Here is a 12,178-nt window from a genome sequence, read left to right on the forward strand (position 1 = left end):
AGCTAATGAGTAGGCCTACAGCTATCGCTATGCTAGGTAAACCGCCGCACAAGGCTGACATAAATCGTGTAGAATGTACATCCTGGATTAAACTTCGACAGCAAGCTACAGACCTCAGAAAATTCCAAGCTTCGTGACATAGCGTATAATACCATTGCCGAGTTACCCTGAGCCGGTGAAGTAGCGTTACATGATGTTGTTAGCGTATGCACATCGCGGTACATTGCTCAAATTAAAAAAATGTCTTCAGCATGTACCCTTCACAAACTGCATTTCCTCGTTGACTATAGCAGGTGGCTGTGGAAGAAATATAAAAAGCTAAAACCAAGGTTGTAAATATTAACAAACGCCAACTGTAGATTAGAAACAAGCGGTGTATGTAAATCTTGAATCGCACAAGACTATAGTTCCCGTTGTGATGAAACAGCATATGACTTGTAATTAACCGATTCATTTGTTCACTAGGATACCTGTTTTATGCGTTGATCAAACCGGTGTGCCTTGAAAAACCCTCACATCAGTGGCAAGTGGCGGACAAGCTTTCCCATGCTTGATGTACAGATATGGACATTATACTGGTGGTCAAAAATTGGACGAATGTAAATCATTTTTATGCGTCCAAACACATTCACATCCCGGCGTCCACGAAGATAAACGATCCAGGTTAATAATCGCAAGGCCAATTCCCAGTAATTGGTCGTAATTCTCAAAACGTCGTAAAACACCAGCCACCATAGAACTAAGTATATACCATCTTGGGGAAGATACAAAGAGAAGCAGGCATCGGTTTTTAATGATGTTGAAACGACGCAAGGTATGTTCCAGTCGAATGAGTGAAATTAGTATTCAAACCATGTACCATGCTTCATGTAGTATATATGTTTTTGATAATAGCAGATGTATCTCAGCTGTGCTGTGGTTGCAGCTGTTCATATACCCAAGTTGCCGATCTAATTCAATACGATGATCATACAGCCCCTAGACCCAAACGGCCTCTCAGGCCGCCCATTGGTATCAGGGTCCCATGAACATTGCGAGCATGAGAACCTAAAAATCTCTTGTCTAAGGACGGGTTTTCCTTACGTTACACTGCAAACAATGCACATGTAAACGGCGTGCCAGTAACAATGTTACAGTCATCTTTCCATAATTGACACTGCGCACTATCAACGAGTCCGCCTTAAAACGCTTTCATCCATCCTTATTTACCATACACAGTACATACACGTAATCAATGTCGCCCTCGCCTCCGTGTGTAGTAAAGATCAGAAAGTAGTGTGATAAGTAAATAACAATTGATCAATGGGCACTCACAAATTCGTACGCAAATCGTCAACCATACTGGACGTTCTGGGTCAATGCTCACAATGCCAATTTCTAAAACAACTTTAAACACAAACCACCAAAGAACTATTAGTTGTTGAATAAAAAAGAAATTAGGAAGAAGGTTAGGTTTGTAAAGCGAATGGTACAAGAAATGTTCTGGGTGCGTGAACTTAAATATATCCATTTTCTGTATTATGCAGGATTATTAAGTTTCGTTAATCAAAAATATTTATTGGCGTTCCACTTTAAGAAAATCCAACACAACTTCCTTCTTTAAGTGGCCTTAAGTGCACTTGATGATTTATGGATATCGCTGTGTATCACAAAGTACTAAGCCCAAGGAAAAACTTGTAGTTCAGCATAATGCAGAATAAAAACTGAAACACTAAGAAATCGCATGTCCGACCGTTCATTACTTCGACAATGTTGTGTTTGTCATCTGTAAGGATACGTATAGAGTAATACAAGTAGTTGTTGCTTAAGTACGTAAATCCTGTCAAACAGCAGAAGACTGAGCGGGCTGTGTGGATTCGCAGAAGATGGTGCTGTATGATAAAAATGTAAACATGGCCTACACACTACTGATTAAACAACGAGATATAGAGCCCAACCTCAAAGACGTGACCATCCTATCAGATAAAAATATACTGAAAACGGCCTGATCAATACTCGACCAACTCCCTTCTGAAGAGTATCAAGGAAGACAAATGCCAATATTACTGATTTTTAGCTCATCCGATACCGGATTTAATTCGAGTCTCCTTCCTTAACGCCGCGCAAGACTGTGGAGGACAAGTGGGCGTGGCAACGAGAAAACAATTAATCCGCCCTCAGTGATGGAATAATTGTGGTAAATGTTCAATATAAGACATGAGTAAAAAGACGGTCATCTGGAACGTCACAGAAGCCTTCACCTGCTGCCTGTGTCATGGATCAGTAGACTTATTTAATTAAAATATAATGTGGTCCGTATTTGACCTGTCAACTCAACACCCAAGGCTCAAATGCACTATTAATTGCATCTTACACAAATGTCGATGGTATTTGCATTTCCCCTTTCAGTATGAACTATTCCAGGTGGTCATCATAAGTGACAAATGAGTCTGGCGGTATGTATATTGTTCCTAAGCAACGAGGTGATTGATAGTACATCCGTTTCAGTTCCTAGCAACAGCTGTGAGCACGGCTTTCAAAGATTACAATGGTCAGCTCGCACTGCAGCATTCTGAGTAATTCCAGACCAGTGACGTCTAATAAATTACAATAATTATCACTGTATTTTTTTTACCAAATTCCGCTCAAGCCATGGTGCTAGGTGACGTGTAAATTGTTACTATTTATGCATTTACATGAACAATTAGAATAAAACCCTCACTCAGATAAATTGACAAGGGACCGCACATGTATTTTACGTGTGACCATCGCACCGTTGTTGCTGCCCTGGATCTACCCAATGTGCTGTTGTGTGTTCACTGTTCTCACAGACAATAAGCCCCTTATGAAGTTATATCAGTTAAAATTGTATTCTGACTGCTCCTGTAAATGCTTAAACAGCAGTAACTTGAACCCTTCCCATCTATCATCATGACATTAGCAGAATTATCTTTAAATATGCCTTAATGCCTATTTGTATAATTTCTTGCATACCTTTGTCTTTGGGAGCTAGTGTTAAACGGTGTTTTGGAAATGGGTATTGCGATTATCGACTTGGAACGCCCTTTACAGAATAGTATACGAATGTCGGGCTTGACGCTTATATTTAATGTTAATTGCACTGTATTCAACGTCGTTTGTCTATATAAGTACACAAAATGCTGATAATAACTAATAATATGATTAATATTATGATAATCAGTCCACTTTATTTAAAACAAATGGCTGATTTTGTAAATACTCCACCAGTTTTTCTTTAGTGATGTAATTTTTTTTTTGTTTCTGTTTTACGCAGTACTCAAGAATATTTCACGGCTACGACGGTGGCCAGCATTATGGTGGGAGGAAGGTTATGGTGGAAGACCCGCGGATTGCTTAAAGACCGTCCCACGTACGGTCGAAGGAACCCAGCGTGAGCTCGACTTGAACTCATGGCGACCGCACTGGTAAGAGGCTTCTGGGTCACTGCGCCGCGCCTGGCACGCGAACCATGGAGGCCCCCCCCCCCCTCCATTTCTGTGATGTATGGTGAAACCTGCTTATCATTCCCATGTAATGTAGATAGGCGTTTTTCCTGTACCCACTATATCAATACAAATAGAGATTAACCGTGAGGTATACAATACATTGTTTCTTCTAATAAAAAATTCTGTTTGGGGAAGCTTTCTGTAATCGCGTAATATACATTTATTTCTTGCGATAGGCTGCTGTTGTTGGGCTTGGTGCGACATTTTCTGGTAGTGAAGTATTGCATACTTTAGAAATTTGAATATAAGTATAATTGTAAAGCGGTTTGGTAAGGAAATGGTAAATTTAACCACACACCATAGAGTTTACGTTAACTACGGGTTGGTGAAAGTCTTGTTACCCGCATTGCCGTTGAGTTAGACCGTTGGAATGTCGCACAGACAACTCGTTTAACTTTCACAAAAGAAAGCTTACAATAACAGTTTTGTATATAGTGGATAGGACAGGTTTAAATCCAATACTGACATGAATGTTTAACTTCATTGTTTTAGGCTCATATCAGTTGTCGGTTCTATTTTGGTATAAACTCGACGTTCAATTCTTCGTAACTATAAAGTCGAAGCGGACAACGATCGAATAGGCATGCCACATAGCAATTTACACATGTTACGAGAAATATTGCTGTACGGCGTGTGTAGAAGGTCATGTTAAAGTAACCCAAAAAATAGCTTTGAAAAGAAAAATTTGAAAAATATTTTATTGCTTACCTTTCTGTCCAAAATTGTCTCCATTCTACCGCATACCGATGTGATGTTAACTAACCACAACCTTGACTTCCTGTCGTTTGTATTTTGTACGGTGCCTCAGGAAGCTTCACCGAGTCCAACACACCTATGACAGTACAGAAGGCAGCTATTTGTCACTGGTATGCACTAACTTTTACCTTTGTGACGAATGTGTTTAGATGCGGCTCAGCTCGATGAAAAATCATCTGCATATGCGACTTGACGTGCAGATGTCGGTCTGTGCGAATCACGGCAGTAAGTTGAATCAGCGGTTACTTGGCGAGGACTCGGAACCAAACATTCAGAGCTTAGCCCTGGCTCTATATCCCAGCTGCTGGACGAGGGATGCACAGTGAGCGAATGCAAGGGCATTCACCCAATACACATATTTTGTCTCCTGCAAGTAGGTTAGCTTAACCGTTGCTCAACATTGGCTGACTGTCAGCAAATGCGATGGGCCGGAAACTGTGATCGAGCTATGATATGGGATAGTTCAGGCTAAGCAGTACAATGAAACCGACCGCTGTTTTACTTTATGCCTCCAAGGCATTGCGCTGGTGCGTAATCTCACCTGTGCACAGCTAGCAACCGCAGAATAAAAAGTAGCGGGCAGTCTCTCACCTAAATCAATTTTCCCCAGCTAAATGACAGGATAATTACGTTTTCAATTGTTTTGCGAACCTTATATTGTAACGGGTTTATGTAAATAAGGTGTCTAAAAAAACGCGAGGTGTGGTCTTTAATTGAATTACCAAAAGTTGGCTAGCCAACCAACTCTTCATCGATTATGCCGTGGGTTCGAAACCATTCCCTGACAACTCGTCTTTTAGTTTACGTCAAAGGATATGTCAGTTAGTTGGCGCTGAGCATTGGTTTTCTACACGCTCTGGCGCGGGGGTTGAAATGAACAGGACTTTAGCTTGGCGTAAATAGCGACTAACCTAGAAATCTTACGCGTATAACTGGTAAACAAAATAGGCACTTCACGTTCTAAAACAATTTTGTTTTCTATTCCTAGCGTGTTAGCACGTTATTCAAAGTATGGCTTCAAATGTCTTGATCGAATGTCAAAACTTCACTGTTACTAGGTGAAAGTTCCAGGTATGTAATAATTAAATATTTTAAGGCGTATTAAACATATTAACCTGTATTTTATGTGGATTTCTAACCATACTAGTAACTGATTTTGCTTTGTTATGGCTGATATTAAAATCATCTAGTCTCTCTAGAATTTTGATGTTGTCACAAATATCTAGATAACATTACTTTTCTGTCCGATTAAAGAGATTTAGTAACCCAGGTGGACAAATAGAAGCGTAAGTCTCAATGCCTAATACACAAAGGAAATAACTAAACCGATCAGTTTACGTCAAAACCTATGACTACAAGATTTAATGTTTCAAAGATATTATATCAAACATCATCACTGAAAGTTCCATAAATTTTTCAGCAAGTGTAATTCTCCTGTAAGTAAATATTGACTGATTGTCCTGAATCCTAGGCGCTTTCTTCATCGCAGTCGAGGGGTGGGGGCGGGGGTGGGGTGGGGGGAGTGGGGGTAGCTCGCCAGGGCGGCGCAATGACCCAGGAACCTCTCAACAATCCGGTCGATATGAGTTCAAGTCCATGGTCGTGGGTTTACCCCGGGGTCTGCCCGTTTTCCTCTCACTATAATGCTGGCCGCCGTCGTACAAATGAAATATTCTTAAGATCGGCTAAAATACCTATAAAATAAATAAATGAATAAAATAAACAAATCATAGTTATGTGTAACTCCGCTTTAACCGGAACTATAAAGGCTGTTCCAGCAATGTGCTGAATTAAGTCGCCAAGTTGAATTGTTGACACCGCAATCGACGTACGTCTTTTTGATTCACCAAGACTGATAACTTAGCATGTTGTACGGTTTAAATAGCGATTAAATTTAGGTGCCTGCATGCAACATTCCTGATGTGCACGGCTTTACATTGCTCCGTCTTTATTTCTTATTTTGTGGTGACTGGGTGGATTCTTTTAATGTTATTTCGAAAACTGGTCTCTGAGTATACACGTGAGAAGCCCACGATAGTTAACGGTTGGTATACAAATGTCTGCATCGACGCCTGGAACAATGCATATATACCAAAATAAAGGACCACAGCATGGACATTAAATCCAGAACAGTGACGACAGGATGATACATTGTGGTTGGCAAATGGCCAGATGTAACATGTGGAATACGTCCCCCTATCATTTACCTCACTCAGAGTTCTATTTACACTGTTCACGTGGATGCCTAAAGTGTTATTTTACACAGCCCCTAACAGCATGGCTGGAAAACAATTAGATGAAAATAATTATGATGATAAATACTATTAGTAATATACCAAAAAAGGCAAAAAAAATCACATATTGTAAATAGCACAAAAATGACTTTTTTCTACCCACGTAAAAGTTTTCCCTCTTAATTCTCTACTGAAGTAATTCCAAAGTAAATACTTTTGTATTGATGGCTATTCATTCCATTTACTTTAGCAGCATTCACCTCCTGTTCTATGAGAGGACGGGATATAGAAATCCTAATTGCTGAGTATGCCAAACACCTGGGTACTTGTACTTCTGAATAAACAGTACTGATTTCATGTATATCAAAGCGTTTCACTCCCTGTACCAAAATGACAGAGTTTAATGCTCGGGAAATGTTATTAATTTTTAGCCATATGCCACTTAGGGCTATTAGATTTTTCCTTTATGATCTGTCGAACCCTGTAGGCATGCTGTGGTGTGATATTACACCCTCATTGAGAAAAACATCGTTTTTGCACACACTTTGTTTGGTGGTTCATTTAATGCTGCTTATACTGGGTGCTTCCACTTCTGACTCCACGATCTCTTTCATTATTTCGCAAAAGCCAATCTATCTGTTATGTAACACCAAGAAAAATCGATAACAACTGGCTTTTGGTGTGTTAAGAGTTTTTGGAAACATAAACTCACGAACCAAAATCCCGTTTAATCCTTTGTATCATTCTTTATGAGACGAGATACGCACTATCGTCACAACGTGGACAGCTTTTTTTCTGTATATCTAGCACTACATGTAAAAGTACAGTTTCTTTATTATAGCCATAGTAATATTATAGTTACATTATGAGGAAAAAAGTTACGTAAGTGAAATGCACATTTTATGCTTCTGCTTATGGTTTAGATTTCACAACCAAAACTCAAAGGCTAAAATTGTTTTTGAAATTGACACATCCTGAAAATGATTACTGTGGCAAGAGAATATCATAGTTTTAGAAAGTGGACGGTAAAAGCTGTGTACAGAGCACTTGGAAGCCGTATAACGCATGCAGTTGTAGTTTCATTTATTTTCAAAAAGACAACCGCTGAATAGTTTGTGTTTATATGACATATGCACAACATGTTGACTGCCTTACCTTACAAATACTAATGAAAAAACTAGTGTCAACGTTAATCCATCAGAGACTTTCACTGTAAGCTTTTTAAGTTTTACCACAAGTATAATTCACTTGTAAATAAACATGAAGTCCGACATTCATATACCATTCGTAGTCCGTAAGGCGTTCCAAGTCGATAATCGCAAGATCCATTTCCAAAACAACGTTTAACACTAACTCCCAAAGACAAGGGTATGTAAGAAATTATACAAATAAGAAATAAAGCCGGTAACACACAAGAGAGAAGCGGTCATCAGTTTTCAATGATGTCGGGCAGACAATGAATATTCCAGGCATGAATTCCATATCCATAATTTCAAATTCGTAGTCCACGAATGAGCTCCAGGTCAAATAATTATACAGGTATCTCAGTCGCGCTTTAATTGCAACTGTTCATAAAGGTATTATGCTGATGTAATGACCATGGCTACCTTTACGGCCCCTGACCCCAGATTAAGCGGTATTAGATACAGCTTAAAAATGACGAGCGTTACAGACCCTAACCGATCAGACTGTGATTCAAAAGTAACGGATGATTACGTCTTCCCCGTTAATATGTAAAGATCTCATCTATGTTGTTAAATACCATGTACGTGATAGATATGTACATAGGGATAACAGCGCCGTCTATGTGGTTGATCGCAATGCAGCTCGCCAGAGATTCCGAACGCTCTGTCCATACCTGCCAACGAGAGTAAAATTTGAGAAACTTAGAATGAAGGCGTTTGATGGAGTATCCTTGACAAACTACATGTCGTTTTTGAACTAGCAACTTGTGACGCAGATTAAAGTCATCACAATTAACGCAAGATCTGACAAATGCTACAAGGCGAGATGTGTATATGCCATATGCAGGGCCCTTTGGTATATTGCTATCTAAATAAGGATAATTTAGCACATCAAAATTGAAATTATCCCTTTTGTCGTAAAGGCGGCGTGAAAGGAGACCGTGTTCGTCTTTGTACAGATATAGATCCAAATAAGATGTACCATCAGGACTATCTGTTGTCTCCTTTAAATCCAATGAAGGCGGATAGATTTCCTTCACGGCTTCAGCAATATGGGGGTTATTTAACGCCAGTAGATTATCAATATACCGCTTGGTAAATGAAAAGGATCGAGGTTTAAAGATATTACTTTTAAGTAATTTCTGCATATAGTCATATAGTATTCATATGAAAACAGGTAAAAGAGGCGTACAAATGGTACCCATTGGAATACCTATTCACTGTTGGTAAATGGTATTTCCGAATTTCACATAGATGTTATTAATGAGAAATTCAAGTAATTCAATAATTAATGTAACATGGCATGAGTGGTAACATTATAAAGAGTAGAACTAAAGAAAGCCTTATTGCTTCTGACGTTAATGTAACGGTGACCTGTTTTAGTATACACCGAGACAATGACGATATTCTTTCAATGAGATCTTTGTGACAAATCGTAGTATAGAGAGTATACACATCCCATGTGCATATGTCTTTGTACGGTATATGCATATGAACATCGAGTTCTTCTGTAAGACGTTTGGAATTGTTAAAAATCCACATGCAGTTGACACCTGAATTTTTTTTGTTATGACACAACAATACTTTTTCCAAAATGACTTTAGTTCTTGTTACGCTCTCGTAAGTAGGGTTGAAAAGAGTTTGGTAGTACAGCTTCTTGAATCCGCGATAAATCGAGCCTTGTATGGGGATTTATGCATTTTAGGAATCCAGTAAAGTTGTGGTATTTCTGTATGACGGGTAGGTATACATATGCGCCTTTCTTTAAGAACGGTTTTGTGTTGGTTAAATAGTTCCTCCAGAGTTCATGTAGTAGGAGAATACGTGGTTGTCGTTGTAGATGCACATAGCTCTTGAACAAGAATTTGATAATAATAATTCTTGCAATTAAAGATGACATTATTGAGAAGCCTTGTCTGCTCCAGTGATGACAAATTTACAATGAAAGTCAGCGAGTGTTTCTTGCACAGAGGGATCCTTCAGAACCTGTTTAATTTTAGGTAGAGCATCAATGTCTAGACGGTTTATAATTAAACTAACCTTCTTTTTGACAATCTCAAGCCAATCGTTAAGTGCCGAAGAATCCACTTTCTCCCGTTTTGACCATGTTATGGCAACTGAGCCTCCGTGGCTAGGTTGGTTAGCACGCTAGCGCAGCGTAATGGCCCAGGAGTTCAAGTCCAGTTCATGCTGTCTTCCTCTCCGGCCGTATGTGGTAAGGCCTGCCAGCAACCTGCGGATGGCTGCGGATGGCTGTGCCAGGTTTTCACCCACCATAATGCTGGCCGCCGTCTATTCTTGAGTATGGCGTAAAATACCAATCAAGTAAATAAATGAATAAACAACAAAGACTGACGGGAGTGAACTGGATTTGAACAGGTGGCCGCTAGCATGAAGCTCCCTTGTTTTTTTGAATAAGAGGTTTTGTCAATTTTTGTATGTATGTACGCTGGAGGTGCAGGAGTTGCGTCATACTTCATATTTTTCTGGGTTTTTGGTCATAACCTGAAAACTCAAAAAATAATTCTTACAGATTTGTAAACCTAACGTCAATTAGGACCAGACAATGTGTGTATTTAAGCATTTCAAGCAGTTTTTGGACTTAATTTTTAGCTAATTTCATTGATCATGGTCATGATCAATGCGGATCGTCATGGGTTTCCCCAGGGCTCTGCCCGGTTTCCACCCACAATAATGCTGGCCACCGTCGTATAAGTGAAATATTCTTGAGTGTGGTGTAAAACATCAATCAAATAAATAAATAAAGTAAGGTGTCCGCTCACGTGGCATTTGAAAAATGCCACTAAAATGAGCTTTAACTGCCAGTTAAAGAAAAACTATACATCGTAGGGGAAAATAAATTAAAACCACGATATACTCAATCGTTCAAACAAGAGGATACCGTGCCTGTGGTGAAAGACTTTGTTTTCAAAAGTCAGTCTAAATTCGACAACAATTCTGCCATTTTTTTAAATATACATTGTACAATTTGGATAGAGTAATTTGAAAATCTAATATGGTCTCCATGAACGGGGTCAAAGAATTGAAATACAGAGAGGATTGTGAAGAACATTCGTGCACATTGGCAAAGTCTACGTGGCCATGCTTAATGTGTGTGTGTATGTGTGAGGGGGGGGGGGGGGGGTGTCGCCATCTAAAATGGCGATCATCTTAAATTTGTTGTTACGAAATATTAAAATGGCGTTCTTAGAACGAAATACTTTCATATTTCTCTGTGTGGTTCGGAACCTAGTCTTTTTACATGTATACGGAAGATGCAGAGAACGGCTACAGGAATGACTGCGTCCATTGTGTAAACGGTTCAAACAAGAATGTCCTACCCAGTACACTCCAAGTACCAATCATCTGAATGCATCATTGGTGTTTGATTTTATCAAAGAATACTTTCAATACTAGCTCATCATAATATGTAGCAAAACAACCCCAAAATACCTTTTCGAATCTTATTTACGTAATGCTTTTTAGTTTCGTATAATCTTCCATTCCTTTCATGTCTATTTTTTGCTTTCTTGAATAGAGAGGTTTTGGAAGTAAACAAGACGTGCACGTTTATTTTTACGCAAAAATGACTCGAGCGATGTAAGCTGTGTCATTGAAATAACGATTAAACCTATGTTAGTATTCCCATTAACCCGAATGTTCATTCCATAATTCACCGGCTGGCTTTTGAAATTTAAAGTGTGACATTTAAGCATATGTATTTATTCATTTATTATTATTTATTATTTTAAATATAAGTATTTTTAGGTTTGGAATTAAACATGTTGTGTACGTTTTGGTTCACCTGAACATGAGCGATATAATGTGTGTCATTGAAAATAATGATTAAACCTATTTTAGTAATCCAATTAAACAGACTGTTCAGGCCATAATTCATTGGTAGACTTATAACCAACGTGTGATACAATTATTATTGTTGATGGGCTGGATTTGCTTTACCAATGGCCAGAGGCAGGGAAGAGTTGATTATAGTTCATTCATAAGGGAGACATATTTTGGGCATGACAATCTGTGAATGCAGCTATTTTCTATGGCCTCTTCGTCGTGCTTCATCATTGTCTCCCCTTTCACAGACACGTGTATTTAACATCAAGAGTGTACTTCCCCGGGCAGCGTTTGATGGATAGTTTTTATGTGCTTATGACATGTAGCACATTGGTTTGCGGGTATATTTCGCTGAATATTTGTCAGTGTAAACAGATGGGATGTTCATTGTCGCTGTCGTTTACATCATTATCATAATATGTTCCTATATTCCATATTAGAATTAGAATAACGCAAAGTACGTGAACATTTGCAACCCAGGTGTTGCGGTTTGCGAAACTGTATAAAACTTGAATGCTATCGTGATTCAGCTCCGAACCCTGCAGGCTTTCTTTCTACGTGGGAGGTTCTTCCAGCAACCTGCGAATGGTCGTGGGTTTCCTGCCGACTCTGGCCGGTTTTCTCTCACCGAAAATGCTGGCCATCTTCGTAT

At 39.1% G+C, this 12,178-nt stretch overlaps 1 long non-coding RNA gene across 1 annotated transcript in view; it reads right to left on the reverse strand.

The window, feature by feature from the left end:
- The window catches only part of LOC135479602 (uncharacterized), a 48,077-nt gene extending 43,703 nt beyond the window's left edge, over positions 1 to 4,374 (reverse strand). Inside the window, exon 1 of the long non-coding RNA XR_010445868.1 lies at positions 4,215 to 4,374. This is a non-coding gene — a long non-coding RNA (uncharacterized LOC135479602). The remainder of the gene's footprint in view (positions 1 to 4,214) is intronic.
- Between the last annotated feature and the right edge of the window lie 7,804 nt (positions 4,375 to 12,178).

The sequence above is a fragment of the Liolophura sinensis genome, chromosome 12 (genome assembly GCF_032854445.1).
Source record: "Liolophura sinensis isolate JHLJ2023 chromosome 12, CUHK_Ljap_v2, whole genome shotgun sequence".
Lineage (NCBI taxonomy): Eukaryota > Metazoa > Mollusca > Polyplacophora > Chitonida > Chitonidae > Liolophura > Liolophura sinensis.